Here is an 18,998-nt window from a genome sequence, read left to right on the forward strand (position 1 = left end):
TGGAAATGAGACAGGCTTGTTTTGAACAGATGGTGTATATATGACAGCATAAAGATTTTTGAAAATTCAGCTTATTGTACTCCTGGCTATTTTTCCCCTTTCGTTTGGTTTTTGCTTTTGCCTTCTTGGTTTAATTGCTTTTCTAAGCACTTGTTATTGACCTCAGTCACCGCTCAGTCTGGTATTAGCTGCTTTCTTGGCTTAAGATAGACTCAGTAGTGAGACTTTGGCAGAGCTGTAGTGAGACAGCTCTTCAGTTGAATTCAATCTGGATTGTTACATTTAATGCACAGTTTTTTTCTTTTAAATATAGCTTAATTATTTATTAAACCTCGTGACTACCTTGTAGGTTAAGAAGTAGAATTTGGCCAGTTACTGTGGAAGCCTGTCTGTGTGTCCCATTCAAATTGCAGCCCACTCCCTGTCTCCTAAAGTAACCACTCTTGTTTTATAGGAACCACTTCTTGGATTTGCTTTCCTGAATTCTACATTTTATCTTGCCCATTTAAAAAAATTGATATCTTTTGTTTGCAATTTATCTGTTGAAGACTCCAGGCCCTTTGACCCGTAGGAGTTTTCCATAGTGTAGGTTTTATCGATTGCATACTGGTGCAGTTCAGCATGTTCCTGTCTCTGCTTTTCCTACATATTGGCAGCTGATCCAGAGACTGAGTCAGACTTAGGTTTGATCCCTTTGGCAAGACTTTTAGGCGGTGTTGTGTTCTTTTATTAGGAGGCAGTGTCTGGTTTTTGCTCTTCATTGGTATTAGCAACTTTTTTTTTGGCTGCAGGATGTTAATTCCCTAACCAGGGATTAAATTTGGGTCACGACACTGAAAGTTGCTGAGTCCTAACCACTGGACCACCAGGGAACTCCCAGATACTACCAACTGTTGATGCAGTACCTAGATCCATTTGTAAAATTGTATTTTATCATTTTGTTTAAATTTTTATCAGAAATAATCATATAAGGAAACACTTCATCAGTTATGTGGTTACCCAGTGCTACAATTCAAACAGGATAAATAAATGCTTGATTATTTCCTTTTACTTACTCAATGCTCATAATAATGGACTTAAAACAACACTCATTTACATATATATAAATGTCTGTATATACCCAAAAGAATTGAAAGCACAGCCTTGAGTGGATATTTGTATACATAGGTGCTGTTTGCAAAAGCAGCAGCACCTATTGTGAGCAACTATTGTTACTTACAATAGTCTAGACAGGGAAGCAGCCCTAGTGTCCATTTGATGGATGAATGGATAAACAAATGTGAAATATCCATGACAATGGAATAGTGTTTAGTCTTAAAAAGAAAGGAAATTCTGACACATGCTACAACATGGATGAACTTTAAGGGCATTTGCTACCTGAATTAAGTCAGTCACAAAATGACAAATACTGTTTGATTCTACTTATATAAGGTACCTGGAGTTGTCAAATTCATGGAAACAGAAAATAGAATGGTGGCTTCCAGGGGTTGAGGCTAGGAAGAGTAGAGATTTCTTGTTTAATGGATACAGAGTTTCCAGTTTGAGAAGATGAAAAAGTTCTGGAAATGGACGGTTAGGATGGTTGTACAACAATGTGAATGTTCTTAAAAATATTAAAATGGTAAATTTTATGTTATGTGTACTTTACCACATTTAAAACATTTAATTTAAAAACATTTTTTAAATCTACGGTTTTTTAATCTACAGTTCTGTAGATCAAACACCTTAGAAAGGTTCTCTCCTTGTTGAAGTCTTGTTAGCCAAGCTGGGCTCTTATCTGGAGGCTCTGAGGGACTACAGGAGAGAGTCCGCCTCCAGGTTCATTCAGGTTGTTGGAAGAATTCAGTTCTTTGTGATTAAAGGACCAAGGCCCTCATTTTCTTGCTGGCTGTCAGCTTGAGATCTGCTCTTAACTTCTAGAGGCTATGCATACTCCTTGTCCTGTGGCCCCTCCATCTTCAAGTCAGCATGGTACATGGAAGTATTTTAGTGCTTTAAGCCTCTCTGACTTCTCCTTTCTGTTACCAGCTGCAGAAAACACTGCTTTTAAAAAGTCTTATATGATTAGAATAGGTTATACCCACCAGATAATCTCCCTTTTGCCATGTAATCACTTCAGTGACTACTCATCCTGTAACATAATCCCTGCAGTAACTTCTCATCATATTTGCAATTTCCACTCACACTCAAAGGGGAGGAGAGAAAAACAGGGACGGGGTCATTGGGCGGGGTGGTATTTTAGAATTCTGCCACACAGCATGACTTGAGAAGAGCTCGCTATACCTGTGTTTGAATCTTATTTTTGCTCTTTGCTTTGTTGACTGGAAGAGGGAAGCAATCAGTAATTCTCCAGACCTTAAGTTTTCTCTTCTTTTAAGTGGGGATTATAATAACCCTTGAGGAATTTTGTGAGGATTACGCACTTAATTAGGCTTTTAATTAGTTGCGTGTGTGTGTGTGTGTGTGTTTTAAGAGGCTTTGTGTTATTTTCAAGAAGCTGAACTGCCATTTGGCTTTCTATTTAGGAAACATCTGGCGAGTTTGTTTGCAATATAGATTTCCAAGTTCCACTCTCTAGTGATAATACTGTTTTAGAACTGGGTCTGGAACCTTTTATTTTTAAACAGTTTCTCCAGGTGATTGCGTTGTACAGCCAAGTTTGGGACCACTGGTGTGGTAGAATCAGAGAGACCTGGAGCTGAATGTCATTTAGCTATACCCCTTACTGACTCTGTACCTTTGAGCAAATTTCTTAACTTCTATGAAGATAACATATAACTTGTAGGATTGTGAGGTTTAGCACTTAATGTATATACAGAGTTTGGCACATCGTACACATGCAGTGATAACTGCTGTGAATGATGATGGTAGTGATGGTGGTGATAATGCATCTATCATCTAGGTTCCAAAGGAACATAACAAGCTCTCACGGATCTCTTTCTGCCTATTCATCCATCCTATCCTATGTTCTAACCACACCACACTTTGTTTCTTCAACCTTGTATCATATATTTTTCTATGTCAGGAGTATTCTGTGCCCTTATCTGGTGAGCTCATCCTTTCCTTTTTTTTTTTTAAAGTTTAACATTACAATCATGAGGCAGGACAGGACAGTTCACAGGCAGCTTCCCAAAGACAGGCCAGGTCTTCTCTCCAGGCCAGGTCCAGTGCATTGCCCCTCAGAGCACCCCAGGCAGATGAGCAGGGAGGTCCACCCTCAGTCCAGCTTCTCCAGTACAGAGAGCACGTACACTTGGCTAAGCTCGCTGCTAGAGTTCTAAGCAATGGTAGTGTTGTTCAGCAACAGGATCTGGCAGGCCAGCTGGCCTCACTCTTCTTCCCCAGGCTGGCCTTACTCTTCCCCAGGTAGACTGACTGTATAACAGGTCCCCATGGATTAGATCTGTAAAGCAAGCACAGCCTGGCCGCTGGTCACCAGCAGGTTGTCTGAAATGACACTCAGGCTTGCATCACAACCCAGGCCTTGCTGAGTGGAGTAGAGCTTGATGCCTGTGCTGCAGTCCCAGATCCTGACGAGGTCATCTAGACCACGGCTGGTGACGCGGGAGGTGGTGTAGGGGAGGGAGGTAACATCTCCACGGTGAGTGAACGTGTGGCTGACCTGGCTGCCAGTCAACACGTCCCACAGGCACATGGCCCCATCTTACCTGCCACTGACTAGCACTGTGGTCTGGTCAATGAACATAGTCGTGATGGCCTCTGAATGGCTTTGCAGAGTGAAGAGGCAGCCTGAGTCCTCCAGACCGATCACCCTCAGTGTGTGGTCCTGGCTCCCAGTCACACAGTGCCTGGCCTCTGCCTCCAGGCTGTGATGGGCTTCTGGTGTGCACAGGGCACTGTGGGTCAGTGCCGCTGTGTCCTTGCTGCTGTACATGGGGAATTTTGGGGGACTGCCCTACCTTGGGGCCCTTTGGAACTGCAGGAAGCTGAGGGCAGGTGTGAGTCTCCAAGGAGAAGTCAAGGAAACTATTGAGCCGGGCAGCCAGGCCTTGTGTCTCTGTGTTGCCGGAGGAGACCTCCTTGCTGCTGCAGTGCAGAGTGCCCTCGATGGCCTCCCATACGTCCAGCCGACCACTGCTCCACCCACCACGATGGGATTGCCCTGAGCTCCAGGCTCCACATAGGGCCGTCTGTGCTGGGGGACCAGATGAGGAAAGGGAAGCTCTGAGAGGAGTGCCTCCCTCATCCTCAGGGGCCTGGGGCAGAGTGGGTGCAGGGCTCGTGTGTGGAGAGGAGCCATTCCAAATCTCTTCCTAGTATACTGGCTGTACCAGGCGGCTGAAATCATTTCCTGGGGAGTCCTGAGCAGGGCAACAGCCCACCAAGTGCTAGGACTCAGGCTCAGTTAGCTTTGGGAGCTGCAGCTATGCTGAGAAGTTGGTGAGACCAAACAGGTGAGGTCTGACAGATCCCCAAAGAAGGGAGGTGGCGGAGGGCCTTGTGATGGTGCTGTAGTGGAGGACTGTCCCCGGGCCGCTCTGGCCACCCTTCCTGCTGTCTGACAGCCATTCCCAGCTCTCCTGAGCCTCTAGCACATTGCCAACACCACTGTCATGATGCTGCCCGCCTGGGCGCCGGATGCTGGTGAGGTTGTCTCCAATGTGTGCATCTCATACATACTTGTGGCCTGCCAAGCAACAGCTCATCAGCAGCATCCCATCGCTGGCCAGAGACTCAATGTCCATGAGGTACCCATGCAGCACCAGGGGCACGATCTCCATCTCAGGTGGCCTGTAGCTGTAGTCACTGCAGGCCAGCACCCCATACCATGGGTTTGCCAGGGTCCTGCACCAGGCTACTTACAGTTACTCGGGCAGAGCATGCCGTACAGGCAGAGCAGCAGCAGCACAATGATGCCCGAGGCCTCACTGAGCCCCCCAACCTTGTACAGGGTGATGTCTCTGTGTGCATGCACTGTGTCTGCCCCCCTGAGGCCAGCCTCCCAGAGCCCATTCTGCCCAGGCCATGGTGGAAGCCAGGGGTTGTGGGTGTCCTGAGGGTGCTGCCCCTCCAGAGGCTTCCGTTGGGTTTGGGGCGGGGGGTGTGACAGGGATGACAGGCAGCAGGTTGACGTCCCTCTGGACCAGTGTGATGATGTAGTAGCTGAAGAGTGTTGGCTAGTGCCCGAAGGATGGTTTCCTCCAATGTTCCTCATCCTCAGGCCCCCAGGTTACTCTGGGGCTGGGCTGTCGTGGACACCCTCAGGTGGACCATTGGGCCTGCTGGGCAGCTCCCCCAGCCATGTCTGATTCTTGGGTGACTTAGAGGTGTCAGGTGGGAAGATGGAGAAGGTGGGATCTGGCTGGCTGAAGGACACCACATCACTGGGTACAGACAGGGGAGCCAGGGTGCCGTCACCCAGAGAACCCTGTTCTGTCACCTGGGCAGCTAGGTCTGTGTACACCAGGATACCAGTCAAGACCTCAGTGCCGGCCATGGCAGGTGCTGTGTTAGGCAGGTTCAGGCCGGGAAGCAGACTGCATGCAGCCTCTTGGGGAACCACAGGTTTTGGAAGGAGAATGGTTGTAGCATGATGGCATGGGGTGTGGACAACTGTCGTTCAAGGCGTGTTGGCCATGCCACTGGCTTAGCCGGGGTCAGTCAGGCCTCAGGGGGCAGCCGCTTGTTCATATCTGCCAGCTCTATCCAGCAAATGTCAATGAACAGTGCTGAAAAACAGCATTTGAAGGAAGAAGTCAGACACCAGGCCCACAACGGCAAAGCAATAAAAACTCCTGAGTGGCAGGCATGAGGGTGAAGTAGCCAACGAGGATGATGCCCAGCTCTGTGACCATGGTTTCCATGATGGACCAGCTCTCTTTGCTTAGGCCTTGGGCAATGCACAGCTTCCTCTTGAGATCCACTGGGGTGGAGACCACTGACTTGGTGAGCACCAACAGGTTCTCTAGCCCAGTGATCACCACAAGGTAGGGGAAAACCTCACCACTGTTGAGGGTGGGCATCAGGCCAAAGAGTGTGCAGAGCCCCACAGATGTCAGCAGTGATACGAGTACCAGACCATGGTGGGCAGAGCCAGCCCCCGTTTGGACTTGGCCTTGTGTATCTTGCACGTGAAGTAGAGGTAGTCCTGATGTGGGTAGGCACAGAAAGATGAGCTCAGCGATGCCAGTCTCCTCCTTGAAGTGCACATGGACCAGGCTCTCTGCCCAGCTGGGACTGGGGTGCAGGAGCATCAGGGAGGCCCACAGACTGCCCAGAAACTTGATATGGTAGTGCTGGAAGACCAGGATGACGGTGTACGAGACCAGTCTCTTCCTGGGGTAGAGGCTGTAGTCACGGAACAGCCCATGGTTGCAGCAGGCCTGAGATATCATCTCCTGCAGCCTGTCAGTCAGGTCATCCTCAGCTGAAGTCACCTTGCTTCCCTCCTGGAAAGTGACCATGCATCAGCCTGGTACACATTGGGCAGCTCTGACAGTGGGCACTGTCTGCACGCACAAGTCTGAAGCAAGTTCTTGAAGCAGTATCCCACCATGTGTGGCAGATGGCGGGCAGGACATGGTGACCAAGCTCATCTTTTAAGAGACTTTTCAAATGGTGATTCTTCATGAAGCATTCCTTCTAACCATCCTTCATCCTTCTAACCAACCAACCACCCACATCCTTCTAACAGATTTGATCCTCTTCCATTTGTCACTTAAAGCCATGAAAGGACTTTTAGATGATATTACGTGTTAAGTAGTCTGTTTTCTCTGCCCACTAGTGAGTTCACACCCAGTGTCACAAATGCATGGTACATTGTAAGTAGGTACTCAAAAAATGCTTCTTGTTGATTTCATGTAATTATAAAAATAAGGAAAACATTTTAGGGAATTTACCTTTACTATAGTTTATAGACAAAAGAAGTTAAACACAGTGGCATGGATGTGTTTTTTTAAAAAGAAAAAAAAGCAAAACACCCATGTGGTTTTAGGCTACATGAAGGAATAGGGAAAGGAACCAGTAGTTACTGAGGAAGCTCTTTGGATCAGTCACTGTGTTGCCAAATTTTCATTGATGTCACCATGATAATCCTCTCAGGTCAGTGGTGGTATTTCGTTTTACAAATGAGAGGACTGAGACTCACACTACTTTTAGTAGCTTACCAAAGTCACATAGTTAGTAAATGGTGAATCTGGGGTTGAACTTGGGTCTGTCTCGTTCCAAAGCCCTGTTTAGCCCTTAATGTTTCCAGGTTCCTATTCTTAACTACAGGAGTCAATAATGCAGGTGCTCCAACTTGATGCACAGAAGTGGAAAACTAGTGGAGGAAACCATTTCCTTCCCATCTTTCTTTGACTGTGGTAATGTCAGAGTATGGCCACTAGATGGTGCCCTTGGCCTTGATGGAGAAGTACAATAGCCAGTTGAGTCCTGGGGTCTGATTTTTTTTTTTCCCCCTTCTGGGACTCAACCAAAAGCAAAACATTAATATTTCCAGGTAACATGAAAAATGGAGAAGTGTTAGTGTTAAAGAGGCAGTGTGGGGGTAGAGACAAGAACAGGTGAAAAATGAAATGGAATTCAAATCCAGATTTGCCACTTACTAGCTTTGTGACTTCAGGGAGCTCATTTATTCAGTTCTGAGTCCTATTTCCTTTACCTCTGGAATGGCCTCATGTCATTTACTCATGTAATTATGAATATCACATTAACGGATACATTATAAAGTATCCAATTCTTAATGAATGATAATTACTGTTGTTAGTAATTACTAATGATGAGATGAATATCAGATTCTTAGGAATTCTGCAGGGCCTTAGGAATAACCAAAGTAATCAATAAATATATTGTGACTTTTTGAAAACTGTTAATCCATATGTGACTTTTTTTTTTTTTTTACCAATCCAGTGAAACTGAGTACTTCATTTATTTATTGTGCTTATCATCAGAGTTGATTGATTCCCTGAGGAAGGAGTCTCATATTCTCTTAGTCCATTACAAGAGAGTATAGCACTGTCCTGTGATGGGTTAATAGTTTTAGCATTGATTTCTTCCAGTGCCTTATTTCAGTGATTCTACATTATTTTTGCATATGTTAACATCTCTGGCATTGGAATGCATTTTATAATCATTGATATCTTAGCATGGACACAATTAGATATTTTAGATTAATGTATAACCTTAAGAGTATCCTTCTCCCCTATCCTCTTAGATCTACATCCTATCTGCATCGTTCTGTCAGTTGTTTTGTCATTTCATTATGAAAAATTACTCTATTGATTTAAGTCCTTCTTTGTTAATTCACTAGCTTGTTTTGCAGGCATCATCTCTTCTCTGTGAATTTGACATTAAGAATCTCTTCTCCGACTTTCTTGTACTAGATGTAAACATCTATTTAATCTCTTGTGATTAGTACATAGATGTCATTAATGCTATTTTCTGAATGTTTATCATATTTTATGGTTATAAATTTAAAAATAAGGTGATAAAAAACGATGTTCCAGGAAAATACCAAAAGAAAGCTAGGAAATAGTATTATTAATAATATCAGAAATAATAGACCTTAAGGCTTGCCTGGATTGATTTCAGAAAGTAAATCTGAGTTTGATTCTAGGAATTATATAACCTTAATCTTCAGCTTTTAAATAAAAATTCCTGGGAATCTAATAATGAACTATTGGTGGTAAAATAAATAAATAATAGACTTTAAGAAAAAGATTAGAATTGTAAGGGAAAAGAGGGTACTCAAAACTCAGTGTCGCATATATAACATTCTTTGACAATGGTGGAATAAATTAGAAACTCATTAACAAAACAGTAGCCACGTGCCACCTCACATGGATGCTTCTAAATAATTTATTGGTGAAGGTTGAAATTATAATGGAAATTATGAAATATTTAAACGTGAGTGACAATGAAGGGACCACATGTTAAAGCTGCATCTAAGGCAGTCTGTGATTTATAACCTTAAATGAATATATTATAAAATAGAGATTGAAAATTAATGAGATAAGCATTATAGTCAAAAAATTAAACAAGAAAAAATTAATGATAAAGTAGAAAGAGGAACAATCAAGGAAATTTTTAGGCCAGAGTCACTTATTAATGTAAATGTTAAAATCATGAACAAAAAGCAGCAAACCATACCCCGTAATATATAAACAAAAAGGGTTATGACCGAACAGTTTATTTTGGGAATACTATTAATAGGATTCTAATTTTATAATCAATTAAGATAATTTAACATATTAACTAAATAAAAAGGGAAATTACATGACCATCTGAATAAATGGAAAAGAAGCAGTGAATAAAATGAAACATGCAATCAAGATCAATGCCAGCTAGGAATAGGAAGAGAACATTCTTAACCCAATAAGGAGTATTTGCTAAAATGTTCCAGTGTGCTTAACAGCGAAATAGTAGAAGCATCTACTTTTAAATCAGCAACGAGACAAAGGTGCTTGATTTTTCTGTTTTTGTTTTTTTGAACTGTAGTGCAGTTGATTCACAATATTATGTTAGTTTCAGGTGTACACTGTAGTGATTCAGTATTTTTGCAGATTATATTCCATTATAGGTTATTTCAAGGTAATGACTGTAATAGTCTGTGCTATGAAGTATATCTTTGTTGCTTATGTATTTTATACATAGTAGTTTGTATCTGTTAATCCCATAACCCTAATTTGTCTTTCCTCCATTCTCCTCTTTGATAACCACAACTTTTCTATATTTGTGAGTCTGTTTCTATTTTATATATACATTTATTTGAAATATTTTTAGATTCCACATGTAAGCAATGTCATACAGTATTTGTCTTTCTCTGTCTGACTTATTTCTCTAAGCATAACCCTGAGTCCATCCACTTTGCTGCAAATGGTAGTATTTAGTTCTTTTCTCTGGTGGAGTAATATTTCATTCTATATGTATATGCATATATATATACATCTATGTGTATATATATTGTATGTGTGTTTATACACACACACACACACACACACACACACATTCTCTACATCTTCTTAATCCAGCTGTCTGTTGACTGCACTTGAGTTGCTTCCATGTCTTGGCTGTTGTAGATAATGCTGCTGTGAATATTGGGATGCATGTATCGTTTCAAATTAGTATTTCTGTTTTTTTTCTTTTTCTGGATATATACCTAGGAGTGGAATTGCTGTATTGCATGGTAGTTCTATTTTTAGTTTTTTGAGGAGCCTCCATAACCTCCTTACTGTTTTCCATAGTGGCTGCACCAATTTACATTCCCATCAACAGTGTATAAAGGTTTCTTTTTCTCTGCATCCTCTCCAGCATTTGTTATTTGTAGACTTTTTTGACGATAGCCATTTTGACAAGTGTGAGGTGCTATCTCGTTGTGGGTTAGATTTGCATTTCTCTAATGATTAGCAACATTGAGCATCTTTTCATGTGCCTGTTAGCCATCTGTCTTGTTTGGGAAAAAATCTGTTCAAGTCTTCATAGATTGGCTTGTTTGTTTTTTTGAGTTGTATATAAAGTTGCATAATCTGTTTGTATATTTTGGGTATTAACCCCTTGTAGGTTGCATGATTTGCAAATGCTTTATCCCATTCTGTAGGTTGTCTTTTAGTTTCGTTGGCAGTTTCCTTTGCTGTGCAAAAGCTTTTAATTAGGTCCCATATGGGTTTTTGATATTTATTTATTTTGCCATGGGAAGGTGATCCAAGAAAATACTGCTATGATTTGTTTCAAAGAGTATTCAGCCTATGTTCTCTTCTAGGAGTTTTATGGTTTCCAGTCTTATGTTGAGGTCTTCAAACCATTTTGATTTAACTTTTTTTTTATATGCTGTGAGGGAACATTGTAATCTCACTGTTTTACATGTGACTGTCTGCTGTCCGATTTTCTCAGCATCACTTCTTGAAGAGACTGTCTTTTCTCCATTGTGTATTCTTGCGTTCTTTGTCATTGATTAACTGACCACAGGTTTGTGTGTCTATTTCTGGCTCTCTATTCTGTTCCATTGGTTAATGATTCTGTTCTTATGCCAATAGCTTCTATTTTGATTACTGTGGCTATATAGTATAGTCTGAAGTGTGGGAGGTTTATACCTCCAGCTTTTTTTCTTTTTTCTCAAGATTGCTGTTGCAGTTCTGGCTTGCTGTGGTTCCATGTGAATTTTAGGATTATTTCTTCTAGTTCTTAAAAATGTCATGGATATTTTGGCAGAGATTGCTACTTCTTTATATATGGTATTCTGGAGGTCCTTGGGAATGCAATAAGATACAAAAGATGTAAGCTTTGGGAACTTGAATCAAAATTAATGTTTGCAGATGATGTTTCTGTAACTGTACTAGAAGTCCTGGCAAACACAAGAATAAAAAACAAAAGAAATCAAAGAAAAAGGATGGAAGTGAAGAATAAACATTATTGATATTTGAAGATAATATGATTTTCTACTTTTAAAAAAATCCACAAAAATTTACATAAATACTGTTTAAATATCTAGGCTTTGGGAAAGGTTTTGGATCTGAAATCGATATATCCATAATTTAAAAACAGAGATTCTAATAGTAACAAAAAATTCTAAGTTATGTAAGAATATATTTTACAAATAAATATATTCCTTTGATGGAAAAAAAGTAAGCATCATTGAAAGACTAAAGGAAGATCTGAACAGCTATCTCATCTTCCTGCTTATTAGACTCAGTATTATCTGTATGTTTTCCTTAAATTAATCTATAAATACATGTAATTTCAGTCAAAAATCTTAATCAGGCTTAACAAAGAAGTTGACAAGATGATTCTAAAAGTCATTTAAAATGGTAAAGGGGCAAGAAGAATTTGAAGAATAAGGGGTTGGGGGACTTGCCTTTCCAGATGTTAAAACTTTTTAAATGAAACTATGGTGAATTAAAGTAAGTATGGTATTAGTATAAGGGGAAATAAATAGATCAGTGGCATGGAAGAGAAAGCTTAGGAATATTTACATCTATGTAAATTTAGTGTATAACAGCATTACAAATCAGATACTATCACTCAGTAAATGAAGTTGGATCAGTTGGCTGCCCATATGGAGAAAATAAAATTGTTCCCTATCTCGTGCTATACACAGAAATGAATTCCAGAAGTATTAAAGGTATAAAATGAATACTTATAAGAATGTATAGAAGAATGTCTCTGTGATATCAGGATAAAGGAAGATGTCTTAAAAAGCAAACAATGATAGAAATGATCGTTAGATTTGACAACATTCAATTTTTAAAACCTTTCAATAGCAATAACAAAAGACTACAATCAGAGGAGAGAAAATATTTACAGTGCATACAGTTGACAGAGGTTTAATATGCAGAATATATAAAGAATTCCTACAAATCAAATAGACAAAAAAGAAAACCCAAAGAACACATACAAATCAGTAGAAAAGTCAAAAGAATGTCCAAAAAGAAAATGTCAAAGGATACACTCAATTCACATAGAAGAAATAAGAATGGCAATAAAAGTGACTTGATTCTTGTTCTCAGTGATTGTCAGAGATTCTGAATTAAAAGTTCAGTAAGATAGTATTTTGATCAGATTACCAAGGTCTTATAAAGTCTAATTTTTATCTAGTGTTGGCCAGCAGTTGGGGATATAGGAACTTTTTTACCCAGTGCTGGTGAGGATATTAATTGGGACAACTGCTTAGGGGAGCAGTTTTATAGTCTGAGGGCTTCCCTGGTGGCTCAGATGCTGTGAGAGAACCGGGTTCAATCCCTGGATCAGGAAGATCCCCTGGGGAAGGGAATGGCTACCCACTGTAGTGTTCCTGCCTGGAGAATTCCGTGGACAGGATCCTAGAGAGCTACATACACTCCATGGGATCTCAAAGAGTTGGACACAACTGAGCAACTAACACTTTGTAATAAGATATGTCTGATTCTACATAAAAAGGAACTCTCTGCCATTTCAGAGTGTTTGCCTAATATGCTCTTGCAGAAATGTTACCAGGAAACATACAGTGATGATTATTGCTGCATTATTGGGATAGGAAAAATTAAAAGTAACCTAAATGTTCTACACAGGGAAATTAGACATTGTGGTATACTTATATAATAGAGTACTATATAACAGACAAAAGTTACATGCATATTCTCAACATGGATAGCGTTTGTGTGTATATGGGTGTGTATTCATATGTATACACATATATTTATATTCTTGACATGAAAAGTATATATATTTATTTACTCAATATGAACAAACCTCAAAATAGTATTGAGTGAAAAAAGGAAAGCAAGTTGTTCACCACTCTATTGCTTTCACCAGAAAACTCGATAAATACTTATTGAGTCACTGAATGATGTTGATGCATCATTTCTTATTTATGCAGCAGTGCCCTTGATCACAGTGGACCTCCAGCTTTCCTGCTTCCCTCTGTGTTATTGACTCTTCTCTCTCCTCTCTGAACTACGTGCTCTTACAGTGCAGAGATATACCTTATTCCTGTTTATATCCCCTGGCTGTTAATTGCTCCTGGCCCAGAATAGGGATTTAGTAAGTATGTTGAATTAGTGAATATTGCTTATTATACCTATGCCCTGTTAAGAATGAACTTTGGCTCAGGAGTTGGAAGACCTGAATTCTCCTGTCTTTTAGTTGTCAGACCTTAGGCAATATTTTTTTTTAATATACTCTGAGTCTTGGTTTTCTAATTTCTAAAGAGTAATACCTATTCTGCCTAAATCTGAGAGGTCATATTTATGTGTTATATTCATGTGAGATCATATAATGTGAGAATGTGAAAACGATACATGACTGGAAGACTTCTAATATTTCAGCAGTGAGGGAAAATGTGCAGTTGTAGAGTCGCAGTGGGAGTAGCTGTGCTGTGTATTCTTAGCACAGGCAACATTCCTTTTAGGAGCCATATGAGCGATCTGTGTCCCAGAGGAGTCATCATTTCTTTTTTATTTTCTTTGGAACCAGTTTACCATTCTACTTTTCTCTTTTGACGAAGGGAGATTAGCCCTGAAATAGCCAGGGTTCTGTTTTTTTCCCAAGACATGAAGCAAAACTATCTTCCTGTCTTTGGTACCAGAACTATGATTATTTCTGAAATATGTTTGTGGATACAGAAGAAAAGAGAAGAGGTGAAGTCAGGAAACTCAACTGATTTCATAACTCCATCTCCCATTACCTTCTGGAACCTGGATAGTGTGACCTGGAGCAGCAGGCACCATGGTGAGCCCAAATCCTGGCAGAACCTGAAAGGTTGATCATCTGAAACCTTCAGAAGAAAAATCAGGGAAAGTCACTGAAAGATATATATGCTTATTATGTTGGCACAATGAGTCATAAAAGCAGGGATGAAGTAAAAACTTTGAAATTTTGATGAGTTAGCATAACAAAGGACTTTGCTTAATGATAGAATATTATTTCATATATGGATTAGAAAAGGGAATTTTGCTTTACCAGATATAAAGATAAATAGTATAAACCCAGATTAGGGGAGAGGAAGGATGTTTGGTGGAAGACAGCTTGGGGATATTGGTAAACCTCAAACTGCCCATCTATAGAATTTGATGAGAGATGAGAGGTAGGCATGGAGCAAATCACTGAGGGTCTTTGGGCTAGGCCATGACACAGTGACCATATCCCCTAAACCAGGATACTCCTCTAAGAATAAAAGGGGGTTCTATTCATCATTATGCTAGGATAACAGGAATAAAACAATAGCTCCAATGCTTTGGCCTCCTGATCTGAAGAGCCGACTCATTGGAAAAGACCCTGATGCCGGGAAAGATATGAGGGCAGGAGGAGAAGCGGGCAACAGAGAATGAGGTTGTTGGATGGGCATCACTGACTTGATGGACATGAGTTTGACCAAACTCCGGGAGATAGTGAAGGATAGGTAGGGAAGCCTGGCGTGCTGCAGTCATGGGGTCTCAAAGAGTCAGACATGACTTAGCAACTGAACAACAACAAACAACAATAGGAATAATCTGAAACTGTTGCAGATAAACCGGATCATACAGCGTGCCTTATTTCAATGTAAAGAAGAACTACTGATATGATTACAAGGAGTGGGAGGTTAAAATAAATTTTAGGCAGGAGACTTGGACAAGTCTGAATAATAATCTTGGTTGGAACAGAGAGAGAGAGGTGGGCCATTTGCTAGATGAGGCTGTATAATGGAGAAAGATTGTTGGTATTATTTTTGTTGTTGTTAAAGAGTGTAAAGTCTTGGCATATGTAAATGACGTTGAGAAGGAGCCAGTAGAAAGAAGAGGAGCTGAAGATTAGAGTCAGAGGCCTGAAGAAAGGTAATAGGCCCTTTTTCAATTACGACAAGTGAAAAGAAGCAAGACTGGGTATGGATGCAGATGAATCTTCAGGTGGGAGGGCATAATAGGTGTAGAGTTCCTACCTAATGACTATTTAGGTTGTTGAGGGTTCAAGGAAAGTAGAGAAGATTTTAAATAGCTACCGTGGACAATGGAAGAGAGACCAATAGCAAGACAAGGATGCCCCCTACTCTCCTTATATTCAACATTGCCTGCCACTCTAGGGTCAATCTGAAACCAGGCAGTCCTAGCCAATGAATAAAACAAGAAAAATAAATATAAAGTGTGAGGATTGGAGTAGAAGAAATAAAATTGTTATTATTCATGGCAGCTTTAATTGAACATATAGAGAATCCAAAAGAATCTGCAGATAAACTAAAGAATTGAAAAGTGAATTTAGCAAGGTTAGGAGATCCAAGGACACTATACAAAAATAAACTGTATTTCAATATATCAGCAACTTGTAATTAGAAAATAAATTTTAAAAAATGAGAACATTTACCATAGCATCAAAACATTAATTACTTAGGTATAAATATTAACAATAGGCAGATAAGACCTTTACTCAGAAAACTATAAACACTGAAGTTATATATGTACCTATGGCTGACTCATGTTGATATATAGCAGAAACCAACACAACATTGTAAAGGAGTTGTCCTCTAATTTAAAATAAATATAAAAAAAAGACCTAAATAAATGGCAGTCCCAGTTTGTTCCCAATCAGTATCCTAATAAGTGAGTATGTAAAAAGTGTGTATAAAACTTATTCAACTGCTGACTGTAAAGTTTATAAAGGGCCAAGAATATTCACTTTTGATTCCTGTCTTAGTCAACAAAGAGACCCCAGTAGATATGGCAACTTCTCTTACCTGCCATTCTAGGGAGAACTGGCTATGACCATGGTCGTGATGTTGATTTACAATTTATAAAGGCCAAAAGACAAATGTTGGAGGACTTATTCCATTTGATTATTGTTGTTGTTCAGGTGCCAAGTCATGTCCAACTCTTCACGGCCCCACGTACTGCAGCATGCCAGGCTTCCCTGTCCCTCACCATCTTGTAGAGTTTGCCCAAGTTCATGTCCATTGAATTGGTGATGCCATCCAACCATCTCCTCTGTCACCCTCTTCTTCTGCCTTCGGTCTTTCCCAGCATCAGGGTCTTTTCCAGTGAGTCAGCTGTTCACATCACCTGAAACAGAGATGTAGAGACTTCCGGATGATAACATAGGAGAATACTTTCATGGCATTAGGATTAGTAAAGATTTCCTAAAGAAGATACAGAAAGCACAACCATAGTTGTAAAACCAATACATTTTACTGCGTTAAAGTTAACTCTTCATGAAAAGACATCATTATGAGAGTACAAAGGCTGGCAAGAGGGTGGGAGAAAATATTTGCCTAATTCATAACTATGAAAGATTCATGTCCAGGATATATTTTAAAAAACCTCCTAAAATAATTAGAAAATGGTAGTCTAGTCTATTCAATAGACAAGAAACTTGAACTGTTTCACAAAAGTCTCACCAAATGGTCACGAACATAAAAAGATACAAACTTTGTTGTTTTCAGGGAAATATAATTAGGACCACTATGAGCTACTAGTACTCACCTGCCAGAATGACTAACGTAAAAAAAGTATTAGTGAAGATGTAGAACAATTGAAATTTCATACACTATAGGTTGGAGTATTTTTGGCTCAATGAGTATGTCAAGGGTATATCTTGTCACCCTGCTTATTTAACTTATATGCAGAGTACATCATGAGAAATGCCAGACTGGATGAAGCACAAGCTGGAATCAAGATTGCTGGAAAAAATGTCAATAATTTCAGATATGCAGATGACACCACCTTTATGGCAGAAAGCAAAGAAGAACTAAAGAGCTTCTTGATGAAAGTGAAAGACGAGAGTAAAAAAGTTGGCTTAAAACTCAACATTCAGAAAACTAAGATCATGGCATCTGGCCCCATCACTTCATGGCAAATAGATGGGGAAACAATGAAAACAGTGACAGACTTTATTTTTGGGGCTCCAAAATCACTACAGATGGTGACTGCAGCCATGAAATTAAAAGACGCTTGCTTCTTGGAAGAAAAGCTATGACCAACTTAGACGGCGTATTAAAGAGCTGAGACATTACTTTGCCAACAAAGGTCTGTCTAGTCAAAGCTATGGTTTCTCCAGTAGTTATGTATGGATGTGAGAGTTGGACTATAAAAAAAGCTGAGCACCGAAGGATTAATGCTTTTGAACTGTAGTGTTGGAGAAGTCTCTTGAGAGTCCCTTGGGCTGCAAGGAATTCCAACCAGTCAATCCTAAAGGAAATAAGTCCTGAATATTCATTGGAAGGACTGTTGCTGAAGCTGAAACTCTTATGCTTTGGCCACCTGATGTGAAGAACTGAGTCATCTGAAAAGACCTTGATGCTGGGAAAGACTGAAGGCAGGAAGAGAAGGGGATGACAGTGGATGAGATGGTTGGATGGCATCACCAACTCAATGGACATGAATTTGAGCAAGCTCCAGGAGTTGGTGATGGACAGGGAAGCCTGGCGTGCTGCAGTCTTGGGGTCGCAAAAAGTTGGATACGACTGAGCAACTGAACTGAGAACTGTTTGACAGTGCCTATTAAAATTGGTGTGTGCAAACCATAAGACTTAGCAAATTCATTCTTACATTGTATCTACTAGAAATATAAGCATATGTATACATATATATAACACAAAGATATGAATGACAATGTCATAGCAGCATGATTCTAATAACCTAAGACTGGAAAACAACATAAATGTCCATCTGCAATGAAATTGATAAATTGTGGATATTCCTACAAAAGAATATACATATAGCAATAGAAATGAACAAACCATTGCTACGTGCAGTATCTTGGATGAATTTCACAAACATGTTGAGTGAAAGAAGCCAGACACAAAAGAAAATATGTGATATGAGTCCATTTGTATGGAGACGGACAAAACTACTTTTAATGTTAGAAGTAGGGATGCTGTTTGGCTTTGGGATGGAGGACAAGGCTAATGATTAGGAAAGGGTACAAGGAGAGCGTTTCTTTATTGAGCTTGTACAGTTATGATTTGTGTATATGTTTGTTCAGTCACTAAGTTGTGTCTGGCTGTTTGCCATCCCATGGACTATGGCACACCAGGCTTCCCTGTCCTTCACCATCTCCCGGAGTTTGTTCATATTCATGTCCAGGGAAGCACGCCAGGCTTCCCTTGTGGCTTAGTTGGTAAAGAATCCACCTGCAATGAAGGAGACCGGGGTTCGATCCCTGGGTTGGGAAGAACCCCTGGAGAAGGGAAAGACCACCCACTCCAGTATCTGGCCCCTGGAGAATTCCATGGACTGAGTAGTCCATGGGGTTGCAAAGAGTCGGACACTACTGAGCGACTTTCACTTTCATGTCCATTCAGTTGGTCATGCTATCTAACCATCTCATCCTCTGCCTCCTACCCTTCCTCCTACCCTCAATCTTTCCCAGCATCTAGGTCATTTCCAATGAGTCAGCTCTTCATATCAGGTGGCCAAAGTATTGGAGCTTCAGCTCCAGCATCAATCCTTCCAATGAATACTCAGAGTAGATTTCCTTTAGAATCAACTGGTTTGGTCTTCTTGCAGTCTAATGGACGCTTAAGAGTCTTCTCCAGCACCATGATTCAAAAGCACCATGATTCATCAGTTCTTTGGTACTCAGCCTTCTTTATGGTCCAA

The 18,998-nt window shown here is 40.4% G+C and overlaps 1 protein-coding gene and 1 pseudogene across 9 annotated transcripts in view; one reads left to right on the forward strand and one right to left on the reverse strand.

The window, feature by feature from the left end:
• The window catches only part of OSBPL9 (oxysterol binding protein like 9), a 270,472-nt gene that overhangs the window by 131,758 nt on the left and 119,716 nt on the right, over positions 1-18,998 (forward strand). The window lies entirely within an intron of this gene.
• Positions 3,218-16,201, reverse strand: LOC132659141 (sterol regulatory element-binding protein cleavage-activating protein-like; annotated as a pseudogene).

This window comes from Ovis aries, chromosome 1 (genome assembly GCF_016772045.2).
Source record: "Ovis aries strain OAR_USU_Benz2616 breed Rambouillet chromosome 1, ARS-UI_Ramb_v3.0, whole genome shotgun sequence".
Classification (NCBI taxonomy): Eukaryota; Metazoa; Chordata; class Mammalia; order Artiodactyla; family Bovidae; genus Ovis; species Ovis aries.